We start from the raw sequence: 7,826 nt of genomic DNA on the forward strand, positions 1-7,826 counted from the left end.
TACATCATAAAAGAAACTATTTTAGTTTCTAAATTCTGAAACCTTCAAGTCTAAAATATGAATGTTTTGAAGTAGTGTTGGGAACTGAAGCATGAATTAGTATAATATAATGACACTTGATCAACGTGATTATATTACAGTAAGTCATGCTAAGTTTCTAATGGAACGTGATAAAGGTTCACAGATCCCACCCTCATCATGAACCATGTTACATAACTCTTTCATTCTATTTAACCTCTAAACATATCAAGAAAATATTTTTCTTGATGATTCGGTCTTTTTCGAGGTACTCTGGTAATTTGACAAGTCAGATTGTGCCATTACCGTTTCTTTCTTAGAACATTAATTATGTTCATTCCAAAATCCATACCTACGAATCTGGACCATTATTCGCTTGACTTAAAGTCGGGAAGAGAAAACGAAAGCATGAAGCTCCGAAATATAATGGAAAATATAAAGCCCTATAACAACCCCAAAATTACAAACCGTGTATATCAATGTGTATAGCAATATAAAGACACGGGAGAATGAAAAACACTATAACCCCAAGGTAATGGTAGAAGAAAATAACTTCCTCTGGTGGTAGATGAAAAAGAAGAATGACGGATATGAAAGTTAGGAGTATATCAAGAATCAGAACTGGATGAAGCATTTCACAATCTTTTGGAAGTATGAAATGAAGAAGAAGATGTAGGAGTGGTGAAAATAATGAAACGGAAGTGTTTAATTTATAGCAAAATATCAGACATAGCAATCGAGGCAGATTACGCATTTAATCAAAGAAAATCCTAATTTCCGCAAATTCAGAAGAATCAAATCTTATTTAGATAATGAAGATTTTCTATTCCTTAAATTCCGGAAATCAATCGTTACTACGTCAACAGTTTCAATTCACTATTTTACGATAACTTCTCTCATATGCTTCGAATAATCGGATTGTTTTATCCATATTATTCAACGGTGATAAAACTCTATTTATCAACACATATACGCCATGAAAACATTTTTATTGTTAGTCATGACGACCTCACTCAAATTTCGGGACGAAATTTCTTTAACGGGTAGGTACTGTGATGACCCGAAAAATTCTGACCAAATTTAAACTTAATCTTTAACGTTTCCGACACGATAAGCAAAGTCTGTAAAACTGAATCTCAAAATTTTTGAACTACTTTCATATATTCAAATACCTTTCGGTTATTCTTGACGATTCGCGAACAATTATATGTATATAGACACATATATATATATATATACTATAACTTGAAAACGTAACAATGTATTAATTGTTTGATACCGTACATTAAACTTATTGGTTTAAATATTTATTTGAATATATATGATAAGTTGAAATATTAATTATATGAATAACTTACGTATATTTAAAACGTGTTTATGAATGTTGAAAATATATATTAACTTGGTCATAAAACGATTTGTTATTATATATATATTAACAAATAGTGAGACAATGATTTATAGAAGTAAATGACCAAAACACTAGAAAGTTTAAGATACACTTTGAATGATATAGTTTATTGATAATTTAAGACTATATTTTGACAAAGGTACGAGTCACAAAACGTAAATTGCGAGTTTTCTAAGCGTACAAAAATGCGTTCGAGAAACCGGAACCGGGACATAAGTCGAGTGACAACGTACGAGTCATCGGAATGAAAATTACAAGTCAACTATGCACATGAATTTAATATAATATATAATTAATTATTTAAATTATATATATTATATATATTATAAAATAATATGTCGACAAACAAGAAAACAAAAACATTTTGAGCTGGATCAGGCGGCCATGCGATCGCATGGAAAATACACTAAAAACCCATGCGATCGCATGGGCATCAGATTTCAAAAAGTTGCCTATAAAAGTCCAGTTTTTGCACGAGTTTTATTTACACATACTACTCCCTCTGTAATATTATTATTATTATTATTATTATTATTATTATCATTATTATTATTATTATTATTATTATTATTATTATTATTATTATTATTATTATTATTAAGATTATTATTATTATTTATTTTATTATTAGTAGTAGTATTATTATTATTACTAATTATATCACTTAAAATACTACGACGAGGTCATGAGCATGTCACTTTCAAAACGAGTTTTCGAGCAAGCTAGAGCTAAGGAAATTATGGGTTATTACTAAGGAGGTTATGGGTAAGATTTGAGGGTTTTGCTCGTGAGTTAAACTAGTGTTTATCATCTCCGTTACGTCTACGTACTTTCCTACAATATTGAATCTCAATATTGATATGTAAGCACTCATATTTTATCTTTTATATATTAATTGTGTATCCATGTCTAGTGCTCGAGTATATATATATTTATACAGGCTTGTATGCTAAATTTTGTCGTTAAACAATTTATAATGAATCACTAATTAAATACATATATTACTGGTAAAAGGTATATGATATACATGTTTTTGGAAAGCTGGCGAAAAATCAATAACTTTTCATTTAGATATCGAATAGTTTCGATGAACGGATTAAAAGATATGATCAACTGAATTATGATTGACGTTAATTGAAATTGCTTTTTAATCTGCAATTAAGATTTAAATAACTTGTTTACGAGACTGATAAAGTGAACTTTTAAATATTACCAACCGAGTAAATGAATCCTTATATAAGGCACGTCTCGTTTTGTTGAACTATTGTCAAAATTGACTTTTTGAAACGACTTTGGATAACTATTATATGTCGATCTCGAGCATTAGGATTGTGATACACTATGACCTGACCTAGCTTAATAGACATTTATTGACCAACATATGTTCTCTAGGTTGAGATCTACGATTAATTGGTAATCCGAGTTTCGGTCTCATTTTGGTGAACAACTTTATATGCTGCTAAGGTGAGTTTCATTGATCCCTTTTTAATTGCTTTTGCAATATATTTTTGGGCTGAGAATACATGCACTTTATTTTAAACGCAATGGATACAAGTACATACTAAATTCTACACTGAGTTTGAACCAAAAATCCCTTAGCTTTGGTAACTAGTAACTGCCAGTTATAAGAACTGGTGGGCGCGAGTAGTAGTATATGGATCCATAGGGCTTGATATCCCCGACCGAGCTAGAGCACTAGCCTTTTAACGGACGTATGCTATTTGAGAAGCGTACACGTTGGTTTGCGTGTATTATTAAGATGATTATACAAAGGGTATAAATTATATATACGTTAAGTTTAGTTACCAGGGTGCTCAATTTCGTAGAATATTTTGATAAACGTTTCTGGATGAAACAACTGAAATCTTGTGATCCACCTTTATGTACAGATTATGCAAAACATTAAAACTATGAACTTACCAACCTTTGTGTTGACACTTGTTAGCATGTTTATTCTCAGGTTCCCTAGAAGTCTTCCGCTGTTTGCTTACATGTTATACAAGCTATGTGCATGGAGTCTTACATGCTTTATTCAAGAAAACGTTGCATTCACAAAACCATCATCATGTATCTATTTTGACTGCATTGTCAACGGAAGTATTATTGTAAACTATTATTTACGGTGATTGTCTATATGTAGAAATCATCAAATGTCGAAAACCTTGGAATTAAATATTCATTTATGGTATGCCTTTTCAAAAGAATGCAATGTTTACAAAACGTATCATATAGAGGTCAAATACCTCGCAATGAAATCAATAAATGACGTGTTCGTCCATATGGATTTGGAGCGATTGTCACATGTACTGTATTTAAATCTTGTGGTCTATCAAAATGATGAATTTTATTATTTATGATAAACCTATGAACTCACCAACCTTTTGGTTGACACTTGAAAGCATGTTTATTCTCAGGTATTAAAGAAATCTTCCGCTGTGCATTTGCTCATTTTAGAGATATTACTTGGAGTCATTCATGGCATATTTCAAAAGACGTTGCATTCGAGTCGTTGAGTTCATCAAGATTATTATTAAGTCAATTATAGTTGGATGTATTATGAAATGGAATGCATGCCGTCAACCTTCGATGTAAAGAAAGTTTGTCTTTTAAAAACGAATGCAATGTTTGTAAAATGTATCATATAGAGATCAAATACCTCGCAATGAAATCAACTATTGTGAATCGTTTATAATCAATATGAACGGGCATTTCAGTTGGTATCAGAGAGGTGGTCTTAGCGAACCAGGTCTTGCATTAGTGTGTCTAACTGATAGTTGTTTAAATGCATTAGTGAGTCTGGACTTCGACCGTGTCTGCATGTCAAAAGTTTTGCTTATCATTTCTAGTCGAAAATCATCTACTTATCATCTGTAGGAAATTACCTACTTATCATTCCTAGTCTAGACACGTTTTACTGCATTGGATGCATGAATAGTGTATAAACAAAATTCATATCTTAGCGTATCTGTTACTGTAGACTTGCCTTGACATATGCCGTAAATTCCTCCGTAGTCTACGAAATCTTTTGTTCTATATATATAGATATTCTATGTAATTAGAATACCATCCGATAGCCGAAAATCATTTCATATCAAAAATCCTTTACTCAATCGTACGGAATGGAACTCGCCACTAGTTCAAGTTCTTCGGATTCCGACAGCTATTCCGACATGGATGTTCACCTAAGCTCCGAAAGCAGTATAACCAGAATAGATCAACAAATCAGTCATCACCAATTCTGGATGAATTGGGGATGAGTTTGTAGTCGACTTAATCAATGGAAATGAGAAGAAGGCGATCCTTTTCACCAACCAAACTTTCCCCCCTTGGCAAACAACCTGAAGCACTTACCGGCGAACCTGTTCGAAACACCATTTTCTCTCTCATTTCCAGAATATCTCACCACGACTATATCATAACTCAGATTCTAAACCTTATTCATCCACTTGTTCCTATCGACAGTCATCCCGGAGTAATAGCAGAAGTCAACGAGCTTCGCGCCCGAGTTGTAGCCTTGGAAAATATGGTGCAAAACGTATCAGCTTCAGCAACATCACCGGCACCAACAGTATCACCAACAACCTAAGTTTCAACATCACATGCCTTAACATCACAATCTATACCTCAAGCATAATCATCATTCTACATATCTGTTCTACATCGATTATCTTCGTTCTACATGACGTTCTACATCATTTATCTTCGTTCGACTTAACGATTATGTAATCTCTAATGTTTTAGAGATTATATATTCTTGTTCTAACGGTAAATCAAATGAGTTTAATATCATATTGACTCATTAAATCCATGGTTACATCTGGAAAAAATATATATGTATATATGTTTTCATAAAGATTGTAATTAAAAATTCTTGTGTACAAACTGTTAATGGTGAAAATATTTTAACGGGTAGGTAATACCCGAGGAATATTTAGATTTCACATTAATAAGTTACACTGTACATTATTCGAATCTAATTCAACAGTCATTTACTATCTTACTTACATCCACCGATATACGTATCCATTCACCATAGAATAACCATTTTCATTCAATTTCATATTTGGATTTTAACTTATCAGAATCCAACAAGTGGATTAATGAAGAAAACATTGGACAAAATAAAATTTGTTAGAAACAAACAAATTAACTATGTGAAATTCTGTTATGAACCCACGCTAACTATTCCTAGCTAACTATTCCTAACTAACTGTTCCCAGCTAATTGTTCCTAATTCCCTGTTACATTTTAATTATCGCAATTTTAATTATCGCAAATTAATTATCGCAATTTTAATTCTCGCAATTTTATTTATCGTCATTTAATTTTTGTTATTTATTTTACGCACTTTATCGGGACACATATACAATGTTTTGACATATCATATCGGCGTCATCTATATATATTATTTGTAATAATCGTAAGTCACTCTATATCGCGGTAATGCTTGAGTTAGCATATAAAGGGTCGAGGTTAATTCTAAATAATATATATACTTTGAGTTGTGATCGAGTCTGAGACATGTATACAATGGGTCACGACACGTATTAATTAATTCGAATATAATATATTAAACTAGATATGAATTACTGAACTACTAACTGTGGACTACTAACATTGGACAATTAAAATGAATTAAAATATTGATTATAACATATGAAACTAAACATTTCTTCAAGTTTGCCACTTGATTTCATCTTAACCCTCATTTGTATCTTGACAATTCCAATCTGCGTTCAAACCTATCACGAATCTTGAAAATACCTCAATCGAGGGGATGAACCAACCGCACTTCATCTACGGAAGGAAAGATTTATGCATATAGTTATGCACCTGAAAAACTCTCGAAAACTGAGTAAACGTTTAATACGTAGCTGTGCTAATTCCTTTAAAGTTATTATTACCGAAAATAACTTTGCAACTCCTATTCGAGATAGCCAGTTTTGTCACAGCTCCAATTAGACGACTTCAACTTTTCGTTCGAAACAACCTTATCATAACTGTGACGATCGCTCCAAATCCATATGGACGAACACGTCATTCATTGATTTCATTGCGAGGTATTTGACCTCTATATGATACGTTTTGTAAACATTGCATTCTTTTGAAAAGGCATACCATAAATGAATATTTAATTCCAAGGTTTTAGACATCTGATGATTTCTACATATATACAATCACCGTAAATAATAGTTTACAATAATACTTCCGTTGACAATGCAGTCAAAATGGATACATGATGATGGTTTTGTGAATGCAACGTTTTCTTGAATAAAGCATGCAAGACTCCATGCACATAGCTTGTATCACATATAAGCAAACAACGGAAGACTTCTAGGGAACCTGAGAATAAACATGCTAACAAGTGTCAACACAAAGGTTGGTGAGTTCATAGTTTTAGTATTTCGCATAATCTGTATATAAAAGTGGATCACAAGATTTCAGTTGTTTCATCCAGAAACGTTTATCAAAATATTCTACAAGATTGAGCACCCAGGTAACTAAGCTTTAACGTTATAATAAGTACCCCTGTTTTAACATACATGTAACCAACATGTACAATACACGCAAACCAACGTGTACTAAACTCAAATAGCATACGTCTGTTTTATAGTTCAGGCTAGGGTTTCTATACCTGGAACAGACGGGGATGTCAAGCCCTATGGATCCATATACTACTACTCGCGCCCACCAGTTCTTATAACTGGCAGTTACTAGTTACCAAAGCTAAGGGATTTTCGGTTCAAACTCAGTGTAGAATTTAGTATGTACTTGTATCCATTGCGTTTAAAATAAAGTGCATGTATTCTCAGCCCAAAAATATATTGCAAAAGCAATTAAAAAGGGATCAATGAAACTCACACAAAATTAGTTTTAGTATTTGTATCCATTTAGTAAAACAGTTTATAAAACTGCGCATGTATTCTCAGCCCAAAAATATGTATAAAAAGGGATCAATGAAACTCACCTTAGCAGCACATAAAGTTGTTCATCGTAATGTGACCGAAACTCGAAAATCAAATAATCGTAGATTTCAACCTAGAGAACATATGTTGGTCAATAAATGTCTATCAAGCTAGGTCAGGTCATAGTGTATCACAATCCTAATGCTCGAGATCGACATACAAAAGTTATCCAAAGTCGTTTTAAAAAGTCAATTTTGACAGTTGCTTAACTAAACGAGACGTGTTTTATATAAGGATTCATTTACTCGGCTGGTAATATTCAAAAATCCAGTTTATCAACCTTACAAACAAGTTGTTTAAATATTAATTGCAGATTCAAAAGCAATTCCAATTATCGTCAATTATAATTCAGTTGACCATATCTTTTGATTCGTTCTTCGAAACTATTCGATATCTAAATGAAAAGTTATTGATTTTTCGCTAGCTTTCCA

Source organism: Rutidosis leptorrhynchoides, chromosome 9, assembly GCF_046630445.1.
Source record: "Rutidosis leptorrhynchoides isolate AG116_Rl617_1_P2 chromosome 9, CSIRO_AGI_Rlap_v1, whole genome shotgun sequence".
Lineage (NCBI taxonomy): Eukaryota > Viridiplantae > Streptophyta > Magnoliopsida > Asterales > Asteraceae > Rutidosis > Rutidosis leptorrhynchoides.